Below are 23,013 nucleotides of genomic sequence, written 5' to 3' on the forward strand. Positions count from 1 at the left end.
CAGTGTGAAATGTGGGTTTTGCACAACTTATGATTTTCCACTTACATTCAACATTTTACTTTGTGGTCCAGAGTAATCTCCATGTTTCTCTATTTAGCTAAATTCACCCCAAACCTTTTTATTCCAGTTAACAGCTCCCTTGGTAATAATATTTCAGTCTTGAGCTGAACAGTTTCCAGAATAAAGTTAATACTTCATTTTCTTAAACTTGTTCAACAGAAAGATGTGCGCTAAGCACTGTGGCACCATGAGCCAGAGAGTCCTCCATCACATGTTCACGAAGTGTGATCAGCTCACAAGTCCTCTGAAGAAACTAACGGGGTGAGGATCCGTATAGACCTCCAAGAGCCTCTCTCTGACCTGGGTAGTTGGTTTCTAAGTCAAACCTGAAGAATTAGAAGTACTAGCTCCTCACTTCCTGGAGGGGGTGGGGAAAGGGATAATTTACGGAAAAACTCTTCTGTGGGCATAGCTCAAGGATAAATACTTGACTAGCATGCGGGGAAAACCAGAGGTTCAGTCCCTAGCACCCCAAAATGTTTTAAAAAAGAAAGGAAGAAGAAAATAAATGAAAGAGAAATAAAACAGAAGGAGGGTCAGAACTGTGTCTGCTGCAGGAGCAGTGTGTGGTCCATGGGGCTGAGCAGGTAGATGTCAGGAGATCGCTGAAGAGGCCAAGTCAAGAGCAGGGGACTTACACACACACAGCAAATATCAGATGACAGGTCAGCATGGGACCATTGCCATCACAGTGTAACTACGTTCGAAATGGTGGGGGCCGAGTGAGGGAGTTACACCCGTCCTTGGTCTGGGGTGCCTGACAAGTTCCTGGGCTTGGTTTTTCTGATGATTTTAATGCAGTCATGCGCCCCTACTGTCTCAGCTTACCCCAGTACAGGCGCCAGGTGGCTCCCTGACTATTCCCAGGTCATTCGCACTCTGTGCTGCACGTGTGGGCGGGAAAATAGTGTCAAAAGCTGCTTGTAAAACAGTCTCTCAGAACATAGCACAGGGGGAAAGTCACTGTTTTACACAAATACGCAGTAACTGAGAGCAGGCTGCTCTTCATAAAGGACACGGGGAAATCCCTGATCCTGGGGTTGAGGAGGGGGACTCCACCCTGTTGCATGGAGGAAAGGCCAATAGGCCTGAACCAAACTTAGAGAGATAAAGGAGCTGGTACAAACGCTTACCTTCCACCGTGGTTTTCTGGAGAGAGTTTATTCTGGAGCCAAATTTTGAGATGATGGCCTCGCGACACAGATTCAAGTTACCCAAGCACCATGTCCCAATACGGCAACAGGTTCGTGAACTTCCATTTTAGGGAATGAAAGGAAGCCATAAATCAAGACACTTGCAGCATAGTGGTAGAAAAGCCAGGTAAGGAGCGACAGCAAAGCTGGGAAGGCGTTGCCACAGTTTTCAGATGCTATCTGATATCATGTTTCACTTCTGGGATGAAAGGAGATAGAGTCTGCTAAGTCACTGCATCCCACATGTAGGAATAAGAATGTTCGTTCCGACCCAGGAGAGTGAGATGTGGTCGTAAAGACAGCTTTGGATGATGTGGCTCTATTTCTGCAACATTCCAACTCTCCACAAGCAGGAAGTGTTTCCTAGTGAGTCAGCCCAGACTTAACAAAATCTGTAACTGATGTAACTCTTTTTCCTCTAAGTTCCTCTGCAACCTCAAGAGCTAATAATTAAGTGTTTTAATGTATCACTGGAGTGGCACTGCAGACTGACTGCCATTCAACGAGGCTAGCAAATGAAAAATAAAAACTGTCAGAACCGTCTCTGATTCAGATGCAGGTGGGCAGTAAGACTGCACTTTCAGGTGGACTACCGTCTCAGTCCTTTCTTATTTTCCTGTGTGTAAGGGAGGGAGAAAGCTTCCTTTTACCCTTGAGGTTGTGTTCTGGGTCCAAGCCTTAGAGTAACATTAACAGGAGAAAAACTATTTAACTTAGATGCATACATATCAGAGTTCCATCCAAATAGGAGACTCAGGGAAGTGGCCAGATGATTGTCACGTATCAACCTGCATTACAGAAAGGACAGGGTTTGGGGTCTGTCTGCACGGTGTGGAGAAGAACAGAAAGGTCTGGAAGAAAGCTGAGCAATGAATAGCATCACCGGGGCCTGCGGGTGAGAGAGTCCCCTAATGCTGACTCCAGAAGCAGCTTTCTTCCTGGCATGCCTAACTTTACCAGTGAAAGTTTCTTTTAGAAATGTAACTTTCCTTTACCAAAGAAGAAAGTGGACAGCATACTTGAAGCACTTCAAGTCAAAACTGGGTCTCAATTTCTTTCTAATCCCAAATAATCAATATGCCAAACAGCGTATTTTGAGGTCAGCCTCTGAACCCCTTTATATACATGTGCATATATGTATACATTTTCACTTGAATATTTTATCCTGAAAAGTACAAATATCAGGTAAAACTATACAGCTTTTAAAGAGGACAACATTTTTTAAAAGAAGAAAAGTGATTTGTTAAAATTCTCCAGGTGAGGTTTGCTTTGCCTGGTAATTTATTAAAAAGTGGACTTTGCATTTCAATTATTAAATCCTTGAGGATTAAGACAGGTTTAAATGAAAGAGAAGCTTATGTAAATGTGCCACCTTTAGGTTGGAAATGGGAACAATTTTCTGTTCTGCTCAGATATCAATGTCCTGTTGAGAAGAAGATTCCTCAAAATGCTGAAGCAAATGTTCAGAATAAAACCTCAGCCAGCATGGAGTGGAGGGGAGAACCAGGAAGGCTTTATGTGAAGGCTTTGTTTCCTGGGGTTGCTGCATCTTTGAACTTAATAGCTCAAGGGTGGGGGGATGCACTCTACCACTCATATAGACGGGCTTCATTGTGTCCCCCAGTAAAGACAATACAGCTGATGGTGGTCACAACTTTAATTGCCCAGATGTTAGGCCTTTCCCCTTCGTTCTGAGTCTACTTACCGCCATTGTCACACAGTGATTATCTTCTGTCTCCATCTCTTAGAAGAGGATCACAAGACGCTGCTTTTCATTTAATACCCGAGGTCTGGCTGGCACAGTCCCACACTCCCTGGGCTCACTTTGAAGAATGAGCACTGCAGCCCTTTCAAAATGCGCTGCCCCGATCCTTTAACAGAGACAATTGTTTGATTTAAATTGACTGTAAGTTTTATGGTGTATGGCCCTACTTTATCCTGATCCACGATAAAATGTAAAATTAAGTACAGCCACTATCCAGTTCCCCAGAATACATCATTTTATCCTCAGAATGTTTCATTTTGTGACACTGCTCCCTTCCCCCACCCATGTTAGTCAGGAGGCCATTTTAGGAGGAAAACCACCCCTGCAATAATGGCAAGAGAAGACTTTTAAGCTTGTATCAGTATGCTGGCTCATGGGTAACTCAGATAATACAAGAAAATTACTCAAATAACATCCTTTTAACAGGTCCTAATAGAGGGAATTTCAAGGCTTGGTGTGCTCCTCCCCCTTCTCAGCTACCCATAGCACCCCTACGATTTCTAATTCGCCTGCCATCATCTTTACAAAGCTCAAGCCTACTCTATGGGAGCAAAACTCCCATGGGACCTTCCAGTGCACGTAATTCACCTACCCCTGGTCACTTGCTGTGTGTAGCGACACCCTCACTTTGAAGCTCACTGCTGGTGTTATTTCTCTCCCATGGCCTCTGTCATACTTCTCTAAATTGTAGTCAGGAGAGGAGCTGTGTCTGCAGCTCCTGGGCTCTCAGTGCCTGGCACCATGCTTTATGTCTGGAAAGGCTTCAGTAGTTATTATTGGTTTCATTTGAAAAGCACCATGAAAGTCCAGGGACAGGCAAATAGTACATTTTCTTCCAGAAAGGAAGACTTTCTTGTGTTGGCTCTAATGGGCTAGTTTTGTTTCCTACAGTGCGACTCTCAAAGTCTGCAACACTGTCTCAGTGTTCAGTAGCATTCCAGGCAGAATGCCTACTTCAAAGCACAGCGCTCATTTACCCTCAACTTTCCTCAGGCCTGGCATGGGCTGGAGTCACAATAGTCAAGATTCAACTGGCAACCTTTGCTTCCTGATTCAGCTAGAAGTCACAACCTTTAACAATTACTGAAAACCACGACTGACGCTATACACGCTGCTGTCTTCTCGGCTCACGGAGTGGGACAGAGTATCGACTAAGCCGCCTCGTAACCAAGAGTGATGCTCACTCCCTCCCAGGAGAAAAGAAAAATGTTATTTCCAATTTTTAACTTTCTAAACAAAATAGCGTGTAATTTTTAGTAAGAGGTTATAATGAGATTATAATCCCAGCACTTGGGAGGCAGAAGCAGGTTGATCTCTGTCAGCTTGAGCCCAGCCTGGTCTACAGAGTGAGTCCTGGACAGCCAAGGCTACACAGAGAAACCCTGTCTCAGAAAACCAAAGAGAGAGAGAAACTATAATGATATGGAAAATTACATCATAAGCTAATGTGACATGTTAGCTCTCTGTTTATATAACAAATACCTGAGATGATAAACTTTATACAAAGTTACTTTTGGTTCAGAGACCAAGAGTTTCTTTCAGTCCATGACTGGTTACCTCCATTGCTTTAGGCTATCACATACACATATATAGACACACAAATACACACACACACATATGTGTATGTATATACAGATTCATATATGTACTAACTCTGAAAAACAAAGGACAAGGCTGGAGAGATGGCTCAGGAGTTCAGAGCACTTGTTTTTGTAGAGAGCCCTGGTTCAGTTCCTAACACACATGGCAGCGGTCTATAACTCCAGTTCCAAGGAATCTGATTGGTTCTTCTGAACTTCATGGTCACCAGGCATGCACATGGTACACAAACATACATGCAGACAAATACTCAAACATAAAAAGTAAAATAAATAAATCTCTTAAATGTTTAATAAAAAATTAAAGTACCCACATCAGTTCAGGGCCACAGGAAAGGAGCAAACATGACATTACCAAAGGAACATGAAATTTTTATGGTAACTAACTACAAAAAACAGAGGATTGTGAACTGCCATTTTGTAGGTTAAAATGCAAAAATAATTATTTCCACAGAGAGACAGAAATCATAAAAAAACAAATTCTAGAGAAGACAAACACAATTGATGAAATAAAATACACAATAGCGTGTCCATACCAAAATTTACCAAGGGAAGAACCTGCACACTCTGCACAAATTGTCTGATGCTCTCCATTGAGAGTAGAGAGCAGGAGGTAAGGGAATAGTCACTGACTCAACTTTTAAGATTTATTTATTTATTTATCATGTATACAATGTTCTGCCTGCGTATACACCTGCACAGCAGAAGAGGGCAGCAGATCTCATTATAGATGGTTGTGAGCCACCATGTGGGTGCTGGGATTGAACTCAGGGCTTTTAGGAGAGCAGCCAGTGCTCTTACTCTCTGAGCCATCTCTCCAGCTCCTTACTCAACTCTTATGCACACACAATGTATGTGGAGTTTTTTACAGCCCTTTTTCACCTCTCCATAGTCCCATTAGTCTCCTTCGGCCTCCTAGAGAGTTTCACTTCTTGTTTCGTGGCATATAGGCGCACTCAATAAAACACAGAAACCACAAAGGAGAGAAAACGTGAGATATTTGTTTTCTGAGGTGGCGTAGAACCGTTCAGTATGAAGATCTCCTGCGGCATACGTGTTCCGCACGTGGCAAGACTTCACTCCTTTTAAGGATGAAAACTTCCACCGCATTTTCCTTACGCATTTCTTTGCTGCTGGATACCTGGGCTAGTTCCTGAGTTCAGCTACGTGAAGCCGTGGTAAACATTAACGTCTCTGTGAAATTTTGACTTGGAGTCGTTTGGATCAGTATCCAAAGAGGGCAGGGAAAGAAACAGGGACCTACTTTCCTTCTTCTGCATGTGGAGCTTGAGCTTCCCCCAGCACCATTTGTCAAAAAAGCTGTTAGAAAAAATACAAAAATGTGTATTTTTAAATCTTTATCAAAAATCAGGTGGCTGTAGCTATGCGGGTTTATATCTGGGTCTTTAATTCTGTTTCATGTGTCTGCATGCCTGTTTTGGCCAGGACCACACTGGTTTGTGAATATAAAACCACACTGTAACTTGAAATCAGGTAGGGGGATGCCCCAGACCTTATTTTTGTTGTGTAGGATTTTTTTATGATTCCACATGAATTCCAAAATTGTTTTATCTGTTTCTGTGAAGATGGCATTGGAATTTTTATTGAGATTGTCTGTCTTAATCTGCAGGCTGCTTTTGGCTATAAAGCCATGTGCAATGATTACTCCTCCAACCCATGAGCATGAGAGGCCTTTCTCATTCTACGATCCTCTTGAAATTTTCTTCATTGTAGCAATCTTTTCTTCGTAGGTTAGGATTAATCAAAGTTTTTATTATTTGTCTGTTTGTCCATTTGTTTTTAAGATAATTTTGAAGGTAATGGTTTCCCAATTTATTTCCTTGCATGTTTGTCATCAGCATACATGAAGGCTACTGATTTTTGTGTTAATTGTGTATCCTATCACTTTGTTGAATGTGTTTATCAGCGCTAAGAGTTTTGTGGTAGTCTTCATGGTCTCTTAGATGTAGACTCAGATGTAGAAAATAAGGATGCTTGAACATCTCCCTTCTCTATCTATATCCCTTTGGCTTCTCTCACGTCTTACTGCTCCAGCTGAGAGTTTAAGAATGGACACCCCCATCTTATTTCTGATTCTAGTAGAAATGTTTAGAGTGTTTATTTATTTAACATAATGTTGGCTACAGGTTTGTCATGCTGTAGGTTTGTCTTTATAATATTGAGATATGCTCCCTCCATTACTAGCTATTTTTGTCAAAAGCTTTTTTTCCCCCTGAGAGGATCATGTAATTTCTGTCCTTGAGTTCCTTTAGTGAAGTGTTTTTGTTTGTTTGTTTGGTTGGTTGGTTGGTTGGTTTTTTGTTTTTCAAGACAGGGTTTCTCTGTGTAGCCCTGGCTGTCCTGGAACATGCTCTGTAGACCAGCCCGGCCTCGTATGCAAAGAAATCCACCTGCCTCTGCTGAGCGCTGATAATAAAGGTGTGCGCCACCACACCTGGCTTTGTAGTAGGTTTTTAACCATGTGTGTTTTGGAATTAGACCAATCTAATCATGATTATGGGAAATACTCTTTTGTAAGTTATCCTGAATTGGGTTGACACGTATTTTATTGAGAAAACCTGCATCTATTTCAATGAGTTTTTAAATATTTGGTTGTGTGGCCATCACCATAATCATGATACATCATCACATGGCCTTTTTCAGTCAACCTCATCATCTACCAACATAATTTCTGTCCCTAAAGTTTATCTTTTCCAGAATCTTGTGTGAATGGCAGTTGAAATATTACCTTTCAAAATCTGGCTCCTTTCATCAGCAAAATGTACTTGAGATCCATCTACTGTGTAGCGTTGTAAATGTGTCATTTCTTTTTAATTATTGAATTTTTGTCTTAAATTCCCAGAAATAAACCTTATGCCACAGAAATGGAACATTTGATAAACAGCAGCAGCAGGAAAGACCCTTTCCCTTCTTGAATTAGGATACCATCAATTGCAATTAAAGATTACAGTTCTTGTCAGTAAGATCACAAGGCTGACAGTCTGCTGTCAACTAAAACTCCTGAGTAGTTCTCACATAGATCGCTGCTTGGCAACAGCAAGGGTCCAGCTGATGTTTGGGATTCAAGAGTGGTATTCAGTCCTTAACCTTCAGGAAACATAAAATTCACGATTTTAAGGGTGTTTGATTCAGTATGTTAGTGTGTGTGCCGTTATGGCCGTTGTCTAATTCTAGAGATTGTAATCGCCTCCAAAAGAAACGTCACGCCTCGCCAGCTGTTGGCTTCTCACTTTCTCCATTTGGCAGTTATTAATTTTCTTTATCTCTGAATTTGCTTATTCTGGATTTTGCATTTCAATATAAACATTCACTGTTTGGTTTTTTGCCTGCTTTCTCTCAGTTAGCACATATTTTCAAGGTTCACACACGTTGTAACATATGACCCAACTTATTATTTGTTGCGGCTAAACAGTGTTCTAGTATATGCATGCTCCATGTTCTGCCTCTTGACTAGCTTAGGCCTTTTCCACCAACATTCTATCTATGGTGAATAGTGTGGTCATGAGCATTCGTTACAAGTTTCTATAATAGCTTTTAACTATATCAGGTACACACACACACACACACACACACACACCACATGTAGAAGTGTTGGGTCATGAAACAACCTTATGTTTAATTTTCTGAGGCCCTGCTAAATATTTCCCAGAGATCTGCTCACCATGAACTCTTTGTGAACCATATTATTCAGCCAGCACTCGTCACCGCATCAGAGGGCCCGCAACTTTATTCAAAAGAGGGGGGTGATTCTAACTCTTTCCCAGGAAGTGTGAGGTTTGAAGAGCTGAGCTGACCCATAGCTGGGGAGCTCTGAGCAAAAGATACACAGGTACAGAGTTCAGGGAGGGGCTGGTGTTAAAAATCAAAGAAACAGGACAGACAAAGCAATAGATAACTGAAGATCCCGGGCTAGGAGTCCAGAGCCAAGCATGAGATGGAGGGGTTCTGACTAGAGTCAAGAATGAGGGCCAAAGGAAATGAGAAAAAAAAAACAAACTAAAAAAAAAAAAAAACAAAAAAAAAACAAAACAAAACAAAACAAAACAACAACAACAAAAAAAACAAAAAAAAAAACAGGTATGATCCAGAGGGATTCCCTGAAACCCTGTGTGGATAACCAAGGCTCTAAGAGGCTGTGGTTTCTTCTACAGTCTGGGATGACACAGTGCAGCAACCAGTGGGAATGTTATCTTCTCCATCTTTGTTAATATGGGGGAGGAGTCTCCACCACCTGCCCAGGGCCACAGCTCTCAGTCCTCAGCTTGCGTCAATGCCCCAGGAAGGCTTGTCCAAACACAACTGCTAGTGTTTATGATTTAGTAGGTCTATGCTGGTGCCCTGGCATAAGGAGGTTTCTGTCATCCTTTGAGCCTTGCCCGTCTCAGTGAATTTAACATTGAGGTTAGTCAGTGCCTATATTGTTATCTTAATGGCCTGCTTACAGGGAGAGAATGGCCTGTACCCTGGTTCTCTCCCTGTAACGGTCATCAGACACAAGCCACACTGGTTGGGGTGACAGGACAACAGGACGGACCCTGGCTCTCTTTCTGACCATCTGGAGCAAAGCCACCCTGTTACTCTGGACTGCTCGCCCTCCTAACTGTTGACAGAGACAAACTCAATTCTTACTTTCAAATCTCTTAATTATAGCAACTTAGTCTGTCCTTAACAAGTATGTGTATGCTAAGAATATGACCATAAATATTTGAGGATAGAAGCCATGAAATCATGAAAATAAAGGTAGTGAGCGCATGGTAAGTGACAAGCAAGGGACAGAAAATCACCCTGGCAGGAGATATCAGAAAAGGTTTTTGTTTCATTACTATTGCCAAAAAAAAAAAAAAATCTTTCGTGTGTGTGTGTGTGTGTGTGTGTGTGTGTACATAGATTTATTTTAAGAAATTGGCTCATATAGTGTGGAGGCTGGCAAGTCTGAAGTTGTACAAGAAGGCTGGAAACTTAGGCAGGAGTTAATGATGCAGGCCTGTGGCAGAATCTCACCAACAACTTCAGTTTTTGCTCTGAATTTGACGAGGATTCCTGGCATTATCAAGGGTAAATTTAAAGTCTTCATATGTTAGCCACAACTACAAAATACCTACAGCAACATCTGGATTAGTGTTTGATTAAAAAGTCCAGTCCCATGCCTAGTGTAGCTGATAGACAGAACTGACAGTAACATCTGCTTCCAGGAACTGGCATTTAATTTAGCTGGAAAAATGGATAAGATTGCAGCAAGCACGTGGCTTCTATCAGGCTGATTTTCACACACTTATTAGACCATGTGTTCTTGAAGCTATAACTTTCCTCATGGATATAAACTGCCTAATTTAAGCCCTGGCTCCATATGGAGGAAAGAGATAATTTAAACCCACAGTCTGGTTCAGCCGGTGGAGTAAATGCTGCAATTGAGATGCTATTTGTTCAGATTGTGACATACTAAATGGTGCTCCAACCGTCCCACATGGACACGAGCATGATTTCACAGTTGCTTCTGTCACATTCTGGAAAAAACAGAATATTGACCCAGTAGAAGAGTGTTCTTTCTCATTCTCTCTCTCTCTCTCTCTCTCTCTCTCTCTCTCTCTCTCTCACACACACACACACACACGATTCCAGTTACACCTCGAGCTTTGAGCTTCGTACATAGAATTCAGTCACTCGAATGGCACAATGTCTAGATGCGGATGACTCACAAGGCTGATGCAACTCACAATGCTTGTGAAGTTAGTGTGCAAGAGGCAGTAACGGCCTTGGGTGAAGCAGATGTGAGTGGGGCAAAGGTATGCTTTTATCTGACGGGAGGGAGAAGGGAGGAGTTAATTTGCTGGAGACTGCTACTGTCTCCGGGTCTATAAGTAGGCAACTACACGGAAAGATCCTACCAGATGGTTCTCCTGTCTGCCTTAGAGTCTCCACCATCTGCTAGACCTATCAGCCCTGGAGACACATTTCCTTCCTCTAAGCCTGCTAATTTAAAAAAATATTTTAGACTTTCATAGGAAAAAAGTTTTGCTGTACGAGAGATGGCAGGAACCTGAGGAGAGAAGGATCTGGAATATAGTTGGCTCTAAAGGTGATCTCTACCGCTTACTACAAGCTGAACTGCTGTCAGGCCCCGGCTACGAAACTCAGGCCTGCCTCTTCGTGGGACGTCTTAGTTCCGGCTTGTTCTAAGCCAAAATGCAGGGTATGATATACTAAGGATCTAGTCGCTGCGTGGGCCTCAGGGCTGGTGAGAGGGCGCAGGCTGCAGAGCCTCACAGCCGGAGGCGAGAGAGAGAAGCGCTGACCTCACGCTGCTTTTGGATTACCAAACACACGAGCCGTGATATATGAATACACACACTATATAAAATTGCAATACTATTTTTTTTTCTCAAATAAACAATATCTTGTAGTAAGTCTGTGGCCCTTAAAAAAGTCATTACAGTCTGTCATCCCTCCTATAACCCCGACCCCATAAAAAGACAAAACGGAACACCCATTAGTCAGACGTTGGGGTACAGTAATGTCCAACGGAAGGGCCCAAAACAGGACAGGCCTTCTGTGCAGTTGCTCTGGCTTTCTAACGTGAAGGAATTTTCTGGAAGTGGTTGGAAAAGGAAGGCCAGAGGGAGCCCGGTGGTCTCCTGGGTGGAGGAGGAAGTCGAGAACGTAGCTAAAATGGGAGTTTCACAGTAAAACATCCAGAAGTCTGCACAGATGTGACTTAGCTGCAAACCAATCTGAGGATGAATAGTGAGCTTAGACAGTGTGAGCTGAACCCTGCCCAAAGCTCACACGGGGCTGAAACTCAACTAGGTCTACACTGCCCGGAAGAGAGAGACCCTGACACGTAAATGAGGAATTCAGGAGACCTCAGGCAGGGCAGACCTTAACAAGGCTAATGAGACTTACATCCCTCTATTCCAGATGTGCCTTAAAACCCTAAACTAAAACCTGGAAAGGATTACGATCAGCTGCAAGTAAATTATTGACAACAAAGTAGAACAATTTAAAAAATAATATAACATTTGGCTCTTGGTAGTGTGAACATCCAAGTCCAGTTAAAAAAAACAGGAATCTACATGCAAAAACACACAAAAATGTGTCTCATTGTACAGACAAATAAACTGATAGAAACAGGCCCAGAAACCACAGATGATGGGATTCGACACGAAGCTTGAGAGAATTTTTCAGATTTGCACAAGGATTCGGTGAATACGTGAAGGCGATGAGGAATTGAACTCAGGACCTTTGAAAGAACAGCCAGTGCTCTTAACCTCTGAGCCATCTCTCCAGCCCCAGTTCTTTCCACTTTAAAAAATGACTAAAAATGGCCCTAGGCGGGCAGGGAAGCTGCTACTCTGTGTCAGTCTTCTGTTACATAGAATTCGTTGTTATTATTATAAGGGATAAGGAAACAGTATGTACTGTGTGCGTGCGTGTGTGTGTGCGTGTGTGTGTGTGATGCCTGTGAGGGATTTTTTTTTAACTGGGTAAAGTGAAGTGAAAGCTCCTCTCTAATACCGGGTGGCACCATTTCACAGGCTGAGCTCTGGACTGAACAAGAAGAGAGGGTCCCGAGCACCGTGGTTGCATTCCTACACATGCAGGGTGTCCAGCTGTCCCGCCGCCCGTCTTGATGAGCTGTGCCCTGGGGCTGTCTGCTGACCTAGCCTTTCTCCTTTCAGTTGCTTTTGTCACAATATTTCACCACTGCAATGGAGACTGGTGCTGAGCATGCAACTTTGATGCCTCTGGAAGGGTTTTGTAGGAAGAATGTGGAAGAGAATCTTTGGACTAGTAATTCCACTGAATACCATAAACAGAGATTAACGAGCCACGTTAATCTTCTGAAGCGGGGCTTCGGAAGAGAGGGGTGCTGAGAAAAGTGCAGCTAATGGTGGCCTCGCTCGTGAGGTCTCTGAGGGTAGCAGGGATGCTGTCGGGAACAGTGTTAGGGGCTGTTTGTGACATTTTGGCCAAAGATTCTGGCTCCATTCTGCCTGTGTACTGGGAACTTGAGTGAGCTGAACGGAAAGATAATGGCTGAGTTTGTTTGACAAAGACACATGTGTGGGCAAGCTTAAAAATCGGTCAAAGAGAAAACAGACAACAAAGCAGCTGTAACTACTAAGGAGACTGGCGTCATTAAAGAAACCTGGTGTTCTTCACCGGGACAAAAGAAAAGGGTTCCCTCATGGTTAGCACACAGAAGCTAATATAGTTAAGATCCAAGAAGGCCAGCTGTGTCTTGAGCTGGCACAGAATTGGCAGTGTCATTCCTGTAGGGCAGGAACGGTGCAATACTGAGGGAGAGAGCGGGTGAGGCCAGGCAGTGTGCGCAGAGGTCCTAAGAGGCCATTGTGTAAGCTGTGATAGTGAGGCCTTAGCTGCTTCCAGAGAGTCCAGTGTATCAGAGGTGCCAGGACCATGGAAAATGTGCCAAGGAGAGCAAAAAGCACAGAACTTAGACGGCCCAGGAGGGAATCTGTGCATGCTGAAGGCAGCAAAGCTGGAGGGCGGAGGCTGCCGGAGCTTTCTGGAGTCCAGCTGACTACGCGCCCCAGGTGGCAGACACGCACCTGCAGATTTCAGGGTTTGCGCTGGAATCTGGCTCTGCTTTGGCGTGACTGATCCCGGTCATGCTGCGGTTCTTCTGTTTGGAGTCAAGGTTTACTCTGTGCCTCGTCTATTAGGAGTTCACAGGTAACCTCATGTCTTGCTCAGCCTGCTGTTTTTTAGAACCCAGGACCTCCAGCCCAGGGGTGACTCCGCTCACTCTGGGCTGCACACTCTCCCATGCATCGCTAATTAAGAAAATGCCCTAAGGCTCGGCTGCCTACCGTCCAACCAAGGCATTTTCTCCACTGAGGTTCCCTCCTTAGATGACCAAAGTCGTGTCAAGTCGACATGAAGCTCCTTGTCAGTGTGACACACAAACGCCTCCCTGTGAAGCCTCATCATCCCCAAGGTCACACATTAAGATGAACACCACCATATCAAACATTTTACAAACTTAAGTCCCGCGTCTTTACAAATTCAAACGATTAAAAGCTGTCCCTTTAAAAATATCCAGTCTACTTCAAAGTCTCTATAAAACTCCAAAATCTCTTTGCAAAAAGTTCAGAGTCTACTAATTAAGTTATGTGAAGGGTTTTTCCTTTTGTTTTTTTAAAGAAGAAAGGACATGAAAGTGGAAAGGAAGGAAAGGTAATGTGTTGAAAAGGGTGCATGAGAGGGGGAGCAGAGGGTGGATAGGATCAAGTTCATTGTATTCACATATAAAATTGTCAAGAATAAAAGTTTTAAAAATAATATTTTGAAGGGGAGGAGGACCTCCCCTATCATTGGACTGGGGGAGGGGCATAGGAGAAGAAGAGGGAGGGAGGGTAGGATTGGGAGGGGTGAGGGAGGGGACTACAGCTGGGATACAAAGTGAATAAACTATAATTAATAAAAGTAAAATAAAATTTAAAAATAACACTAAAAAATTAATATATTTTAAATGGGCTCCTGTCAAATAAAAAAAATTAAACAGTCACTTCAAGAGGGAAGCCCCAGGGCACAGTCACAGTGTGAGCAAACTCCAACAGTGTGAATAACTCGATGCCACTGTCTGGGATTCACGCCCCTCTTCTGGGCTCCTCCAGGGGGCTGTGGCACTTCTCCAGCTGCCCTCTGCAGCACACTCAGCTTGTCTTCCAGGCTCGGGCTGGCCGCATTCCACTGCTGTCCTTGGTGGCCATCCAGGGCACTGGCAGCTCCAAAGTCCCGGGTCTTCTGCTGCACTGGGGCTGCACTTTCACTGGCAGCCCCTTCCGGGCTCTCTCCATGACCCTCTTAATCCTGGCCCTCAACTGTCACTGAGGCCGCACCTTCCCCAATCTCTCTCACGTCTCCTTTATGCCGTCAAACCCAGTACCTGATGGCCGGCTCTTCCATTTCCAAGGTCAGCTGCCAGTGCTGGCCACCTTTGGAAAGCAGCTGGCGACTGTTGACTCTGAGAAAACTCTTCCCAGATTTCCCCTCACTGATGCTGATTAATTTTTCAGGTCCATCTAATCAGTATCAATCGTCCCCATAAAACAAAGGTTTCACTTCAATGATGTCAGTCTCTTGTTAATCACGCTGACTCCTCAGCCCCAGCTGGCCAGAACCACAGACCGTTAATTCAAAATAGCAAATGTGCAGGCTGGAGAGATGGTCAGAGGTTAAGAGCACTCACTGTGCTTGCAGAGGTCCTGAGTTCAATTCCCAGCAACCACATGGTGGCTCCCAATCGTCTGTAATGGGATCTGGTTCCTTCTTCTGGCATGTAGAACACTACATACATAATGAATAAATAAATCTTTTTTAAAAATAGCAAATGTGCAACAGTCCTGATAGTCTTTAAGTAACTTACACTCTTCCATCTGTAATTCACCAGCCAGGCCTCCATCATCTGCATTTCTCCCAACATTCTTCTCTTCCAAGCTCCCGTGGAACAACTCACCAAGTTTTGAACACTTAATGGCTTTTCTTGTCCAAAGTGCCAAATTGGGCACAAATTCCTCCCTTCTACAAATTGGGAGGAAAGAGTTTATTTGGCTTACACTTCCACATCACTGTTCATCATCAAGGAAGCCAGGACAGGAATCCAAAGGCAAGAGCTGAGACAGAAACAGTAGAGGAATGCTGCTTTCCGGTTTGCTTCTGCTCAGCCTGCTTGCTCGCTTGCTCACTCCTTCCTTCCTTTCTTCCTTTCTTTTTAAAATGTATTTACTTATTCACTTTACATCTCTATCAAAGCCCCCGCCCTCCTCTCCTCCTGGTCCCACGCTCCCACTTCTTTCCCCTTTTCCCTCTCCTCTTCTCACCACCACCACCCCGTCCCAGCACATCAAGTCACGTTGGGATTAAGTGTGTCCCCTTCCGCTGAGGCCTGACAAGCCATCCCAGCTAGAGGCCAGTGATCCAGAAGCAGGCAACAGAGTCCATGTGAGAGAGCCCCACGCTAATTGCTAGGAGACCCTAATAAAGACCAGCTGCCCATCAGCTACATATGTGTAAGGGACCTAGTTCCAATCCATACATGTTTGTTGGTTGGTGGTTTGATCTCTGAGTCCCCATGGTCCTCGGTTAGTTGACTCTGTTGGTCTTCTTGTGGAGTTCTTGTCCCCTCCAGGTCCTTTTGTCCTTCCCCCAATTCTTCCACAAGACTCCCTGGGTCCCTCCTAATGTTTGCCTGTGCGTCTCTGCATGTGTTTTGACCCGCTGCCGGGCGGAGCCTCTCAGAAGACAGTTATGCTTGGATCCTGTCTGTAAGCATAGTAGAGTGTCGTTAATAGTGTCAGGGTTGACTCTCTCTCATGGGCCAGTCATTGTTCGGCCCTTCCCTCAACCTCAGCTCCATCTTTATCCTGGCACACCTTGCAGGCAGGGTGAACTTGGGGTCAAAGGTTTTGTAGACCGGCTGGTGTCCTCCCTTCTCTGGAAGACCTGCCTGGCTGTAGGAGGTGGCCGCTTCAGTCTCCATAGTCCCTGCTGCTAAGAGTCTTGGGGTCACCCCCATGTCCCAGGATCCTACCTCACTGCAGATCTCCAGCTTGTCACAGAGATGCCCCTGCTATTGGTTTCCCTTCTCTCTCTGAGCCCTCACCTCCCACTCCTGATATCCCCCAACCTGGTCCCCACCGTCGCTCCCCTTTCCACCCTCTCTCTCACCCATTTTTCTCTCTCATCCACTTCCAATGTCCATTCTATTTCCCCTTTTGAGTGAGATTCAAGCATCCTCCCTTGGGCCCTCCTTGTTATTTAGCTTCTTTGGCTCTGTGATTGTAGCATGGTTATCCTGTACTATATGGCCAATATCCACTTATAAGTGAGTGCATACTGTGTCTTTCTGGGTCTGGGTTTCCTCACTCAGAGTAATATTTTCTAGTTCCATCCATATGCCTGCAAATTTCATGCTTTCCTTGTTTTTAATAGCTGAGTAGTATTTCATTGTGTAAATGTATCACAATTTCTGCATCAATTCTTCAGTTGAGGGACATTTAGGTTGTTTCTGGCTATTACAAATAAAGTTGCTATGAACATAGTTGAGCAGATATTCTTGTGCTATGGTGGAGCGTCTTTTGGGTGTATGCTCAGGAATAGTATAGCTGGATCTTGAGATAGAACTAGTCCCAATTTTTTGAGAAAGTGCCGGATTGATTTCCAGTGGAGGAGGGTTCCCCTTTCTCCACATCCTTGTTAGTATGTGTTGTCCCTTGAGTTTTTGATCTTAGCCATTCTGACAGGGTATAAGTTGGAATCTCAGAGTTGTTTTGATTTGCATTTCCCTGATGACTAAGGATGTTGAACATTTCTTTAAGTGCTTCTCAGCTATTAGAGATTTCTCTGTTGAGAATTCTCAGGTTAGCTGTGTACTACATTTTGAATTGGATTATTTCACTTGTTGGTGTTTAATTTTTTTTTTTTTGTATGATGCAGAATGATGGATCCTATTTTCGAATCCATTCTGTTAGCCTGTTTCTTTTTATTGGGGAATTGAATTCACTGATTTGAGATATTAATGGCCAATGAGTGTTACTTCCTGTTCTTTGATGTTTATGGTGTTAGTGTTTGTGTGTGCTTCCCTTATTTTGTTTTTGCTGGTGTGGAATTATTTCTTTCCGTGTTTTCCTGTTTTCTTGGATGGAGTTAACCTCCTTGGGTTGGCGTTTTCCTTTTAGTATTTTCTGTTGGACTCAGTTTGTAGGTAGATAATGTTTAGCTTTGGTATTATCTTGGAATATCTTGTTTTCTCCATCTATGGTGATTGAGTTTTGCTGGATAGCTACAATAGTCTGGGTTGACATTTGTGGTCTTTTAGAGATTGCAAGACATCTTTCCAGGCCCTTCTAGTTTTTACAGTCTCTGTTGAGAAGCTGAATGTAATTCTCATAGGTCTGTCTTTGTAAGTCAAAGTTACTTGTTTTTTTCCCCCTTGCAGCTTTTAATATTCTTTCTTTATTACATGGTGGGTGAATTTTCTTTTCTGGCCCAACCTAATTGGTGTACTGTATGCTTCTTTGTATTTTTATAGGAATCTCTTTATTTAGGTTAGGGAAATTTTCTTTTATGATTTTGTTGAAAATATTTTCTGGTCCTTGGAGCTGGGATTCTTCACCGTCTTCTATTCCCATTACTCTTAGATTAGCTCTTTTTTATAGTATCCTAGATTTCCTGGATGATTTGTGTCAAGAATTTATTATATTTAACATTTTTTTTGACTGTTGTATGGTTAGTGATGCTGTATCTGATGTTTCTGGTTTCTTCCCTAGATTTTCCATCTCCAGGATTCCCTCAGTTTGTGTTTTCTTTATTGCTTCTATTTCAATTTTCAGGTCTTGAACATTTTTTTTTTCTTCACCTGTTTAATTGTGTTTTCCTGTATTTCTTTAAGGGGTTTATTTGTTTCCTCTTTAAATGACTCTGTTACTATGTTTTCCTGTGTTTCTTTAAGGGATTTATTCATTTCCTCTTAAAATGTCTCTATCATCTTTATAAGGTTGAGTTAAGCTCATCTTCTTGTGTCTCCGTGCTTTTGAGATACCCAGGGCTTGCCGTGGAAGGATTCTGGGCGCTGGTGGTGCCAGATTGCCCTGGCTCTTTGTTGAGTATATTCTTAGCTGGCCTTGACCTATCTGACCAGAGCCTCGGGCCTGACAATGGAGCTCAGGAAAGAGCCTGCTGTTCACCTTTGGTAGCTGTGCCTCGGGTGGACCTGAATGTTGTGGGTTCCCACAGGCCTCTGCTGGGTGTGCCCAGATCAGGCAGGGGGGAATAGGCAGAGGGGGCTCTCCACTGAATGTTGTGGGTTCCCACAGGCCTCTGCTGGGTGTGCCCCAGATCAGGCAGGGGGGGAATAGGCAGAGGGGGCTCTCCACTGAATGTTGTGGGCCCCCACAGGCCTCTCAGGATGGCAGGCTACGGGGTCAGGGACAGCGTGCAGCTCGCCACTTTGGCCTGCTTTCTCACAGTGCCCAGGACGGCTAACTCAGTGGTACCCACCCACAGTGGGCTGAACCCTCCCCACCAACCTCTAGTTAAGAACATGCTCTACCGGCTTGTCTCAGCCTGATCTTCTAGACCGTTTTCTCAGCTGAGGCTCCTTCCTCCCCAGCGATTATTGACTGTGTCAAGGTTATATAAAACTAGCCAGCATGGTGAGGGAGGCCTCAATCTAAACTTAAATTATGAAACAAAATTATAGCTTTTAATTATATCTTTTTATTCCATAACTTTTCATGTCATTTTTAATTTTATGTTCATTTTTGTATAAATTATCTGTTATGTAAAAAATCCCCTGAAAATGTAGTAGCTTAAAACGACATAGGTCTTTATGTCTCAGGGGAGTTCATTTGTTTGTTTTGTTTTGTTTTGGTGGAGGAAGTAGAATGGTTTCAAACTCCCTGTGTACCTGAGGATGGTCTTGAACTCCTAATGCTCTGCCTTGATCTCCTGAGTGATGGGATTACAGACCTGCACAACCCCATCTTAGGGTTTCTATGAGCCGGTTTTGATGGGTTTTCTATTGCCAACCTGAGCACATATCAAATGCCTAATTCCATGAAGAGAAGTATACACTGATGGCGGATATTGAAGTTACCTATGAAAGAAGACATGGCACAAGGCCAAAAGATGTTGCAGATAGTGAGTGCTGTGAGAACAGCAGCCAAGGGTTCAACCAAGGGCTGCTTTGTGAATCCTGTCCTTTGCTATATGAGCAGGACACTAGGGAGTGGCAATCAGAAGAGACAGCTTCCAGGTGGAAAAACACCATCTTAACAAAAACATGAAAGCAATGTGTGTCAGTTGAGTACAGGAATACCTAACAGATTACTTGACAAGAGGAAAGGGAATCTCCTGGAACAACCTGTAGAGAATGTAGGAAAGGAAGCACATAATCTTAAAATGACGGACTAGGAGCTCCTGGCTATTGGTTATTTAACTTAATCTTATCATGTTAGATCTAGGGAAATATAGATGTCAAATAGGTGGCCCTGTGGTACCACAGTATGCTGCAAGGGAGGAAGTGATAAACACAAACAGTGCACAGAGCAGAAGGACGTGCTTTGAAAAGAGAAACTGAGGAACACGCTAGAAGACAGGAAGAACACCCATGCTCGTGGATTGGAATTATTAATATGTGAAAATGGCCATCCTATCAAAAGCGATTTACAGAGTCAATGTATTCCAATACAAATGTCAATGCTATCTTTCACAAAATAGAAAAAGTATTACAATTCATATGGAAGTACAAAATTCTGTAAGTAGACAAAATAACCCTGAGCAAATAGAAAAATGCTGGAAGTATTGTAGTTTCTGATCTTGAGTGCCACGGTGATGAAATAAAACCAGCAGCATTGGTACGACAAAAGAACTCGGAGACTGATGGCATAGCCTAAATACTCGCGTATGAGTCCACACGACTACAGATACTGGATTTTGGCAAAGGTATCAAAAACAAACATTGAAGAAAAAAGTATTTTCAACAATGTTAGAAAAACTTGGTATCTATACATAGAAGAATGCAACTAGATTCTCATCTCTCACTCTGTACAGAAATCAACTCCAAATAGATCACAGACCTCAACAAGCAACCTGAAACTGTGACAAAAAAAAAAAAAAAAAAAAAAAAAAAAAAAAGGTAGGGAGTAAACTTCAGTGTCTACCCATAGGCAAGGACCTTCTGGGTAGGACTGTGGTTACTCCAGAAGGCCACTAATAGACAACTGAGACCTTATGACATTACAACATTCTGTACAGAAAACAGTCCAGTGAGTGATGAATCATCTCACAGAACGGAGGAAATCCTTGCCAGCTCTATATCTGATAGAGGATTAATGTCTGGGATACACACGCATCCATATCCCTTAAAACACGCCTAAGGAACAGGTGTCCACTCTTGCACCCCTTCCAGCACCGCTCTTCACCCTTTACCTGAGAAGCTTAGCTTGGTGGCAAACGGTGGCTAACACAGAGACCTGCACCTGGCCAAGGTGCAGAAAGTAAGCGGCTGCGAGATTCTCTGGATGGAACATACATTCAGCACCCCTTCTTCCCAAGGCTCGGGGCTCAGTCTGGAAGAGGGGGCAGAAAGAGTGAAAGAGGCAAAAAAAGTAGCTGTCTGCAAGGAAACAGTGTCTTCTGGAGAGCAAGGCAGCTACAAATGTGAGTTCATAGAAGTTGTGACAGCGTGCACAATAACTGAAAACCCACGACAGATCAAATCTCAGCATGGAGATGAGATCTCGCCACAAAAATCCCACTCCTGCACACGGAGCTATCGGCGATTGTCAGCTGCCAGGAGGAGGCACGGTTTCGCTAAGAGGGTAGTGCCTGCTAAGTCAGACACTCCCCAGGGAAGACCACACACCCAAGAACTACGGGATCGCCAATTGCTCTCGATGACTGAGTGGGCAGGGGAGGTGAGAGCGGGTCTGGAAAGAACTGAGAAAAGGCAAGAGAAGGTGATCAAAACACATCACTGTAGGAAACTCTCAAAGAACTAATAAGATCTTAAAATGATAAATATCAAGAAAGCAAACAACCCACACAGAAGTGGCCTATGGAGTTGGACAGAGAGTTCTCAAAGCAGAGATACAAAGTGCTCAATATCCTCAGCCATTGGGGAAAGATAGATTAAAACCACTTTAAGATTCCATCTCACCAATATCCAAAGGGAAAAGGAAGCCCTAATTCATCTTTAGTGGATGTGTTAAATTATGAAGCCATTATGGAAATAAGTCTTGACATGCCTGAGGAAAAAAGCCTAAAAATAAGACTACCATATGAGCCAGCTACCCCACCCCTGGGCGTACACCCAAAGAGCCCACATCATACTACAGATATCTTGCACATCCATGTGCAGTGCTGTCTTACCCACAACCGAGAGGAAATCAGCCTAGAGAGCCGTCAGCTGACGAATGGATGATGAAAATGTAGCACACGCACACAATATGTTATTCAAGTGTAAAAAATAAAATGATAAAACATCCAGAAAATTATGGAATAGGAAGATGCTATAGAGAGATAACTCAGGCCCAGAAAGACCAATATCACTTTCTCTCCTGTGTGTGGATCGGAGCAGGAAAATTTCAACTTTATGTGTTTACTTTGGAATGGCCATAGAGACCAGGAAGCTGTAAAGAGGCCATGTGGGAGGAGGAAAAGGCCTGAATTTAAAATTCAGCTCTGCCACGTAGCAGCTTTGCCTTGAGCAAACCCCTCTAGCTTGTTCATTTCAAAAACGGTAACGAGAGTTTACATTACATGAGGCTTTTAAAAAAAGATTTAATAACAACACTTCACTCTGTGTGTGTTTGTGTATGTGTGTGTGTGTTTGCGTGTGTGCATGATGTGTGTAGCTATCCCAAGATGATCAGCTCCACTGACTACTGTCATACATGCCTCCATAAGTCTTTTCTTGTCTTACAGTTCAGCTCGGCAACATGCCGACTGCTTTCTAAGCCTCTTTCATACATAAAATATTGCAGACAAGAGGCCCTGGAGAGCAACTTGAGCGCTGGGTTAGAATTTACATATACATATATGTATATATATATATATATGGGGGGTTAGTGCACACCTTTGATCTCAGCACTCAGAAGATGGGGGCAGGAGGATCTCTGTGATTTCAAGGCCAGCCTTGTTCTACATAGTGAGTTCCAGGAGAGCCAGGACTATGTAGAGAGACCCTGTTAAAAATAATATATAATTTTATGTAATATCATATATAGTTATTTATAGTATATAAGGTTTTAAAGAAATGAATGGAGTTAGTTACCAGTTATCCTCTGGATAATACTTCTCCCAGGAGCCGTGGAGTGGTAAAGAAAAATCTCAGTGTCAGATGAAGGACTCCTCATCAGAGTTGTCCCTGAGCAGCCCCTGGAAGCTTCCAAACTCTAGGCCTGTTGCCGTCACCTGTGATTGCCCACCAGAACTTGATGTCAATGTCCTGTTGCTGAAGACATCACACATTTTGGTCATTGGACATAAATCAAGCTGGAGTTGAGCTCCTGAAAACTTCTTCCCCATTGACGAGCCTTCATAGTTTGAGAAGGTGCTGAGCAGGCTGCTGGAGGAGAAAGGCCACCAACAGTCCCTCAAACCATAATAATCCCTCTAGCATAACTGATAGGCAGTTTCACAACTGATAGGCAGCCACTTTCTGATTGGATTTTAGCCCTCTTCCACGGGGGGGGGGGACCTCTGGTGTGGTTCTTTGGTCTGGTGAGGACAGCACGTCTCTGGGGGGAGCTGCTCTTATTCTTTTGCTGAGTGGGGAAGCCGCCAACAGATTAGGCTGCAGCCAGCCTTCGTCAGGAGCTTCTTACTGCAGCGGCAGCAGCTCATGCAG

The 23,013-nt window shown here is 43.6% G+C and overlaps 1 long non-coding RNA gene across 1 annotated transcript in view; it reads right to left on the bottom strand.

The window, feature by feature from the left end:
* Nucleotides 1-1,193: 1,193 nt before the first annotated feature.
* LOC132646692 (uncharacterized) overlaps nt 1,194-23,013 on the bottom strand; it is a 35,046-nt gene continuing 13,226 nt past the window's right edge. Inside the window, exons 2-3 of the long non-coding RNA XR_009584945.1 lie at nt 2,959-3,124; nt 1,194-1,312 (exon numbers count right to left, since the gene is read on the bottom strand). This is a non-coding gene — a long non-coding RNA (uncharacterized LOC132646692). The remainder of the gene's footprint in view (nt 1,313-2,958; nt 3,125-23,013) is intronic.

Source organism: Meriones unguiculatus, chromosome 12, assembly GCF_030254825.1.
Source record: "Meriones unguiculatus strain TT.TT164.6M chromosome 12, Bangor_MerUng_6.1, whole genome shotgun sequence".
NCBI lineage: Eukaryota > Metazoa > Chordata > Mammalia > Rodentia > Muridae > Meriones > Meriones unguiculatus.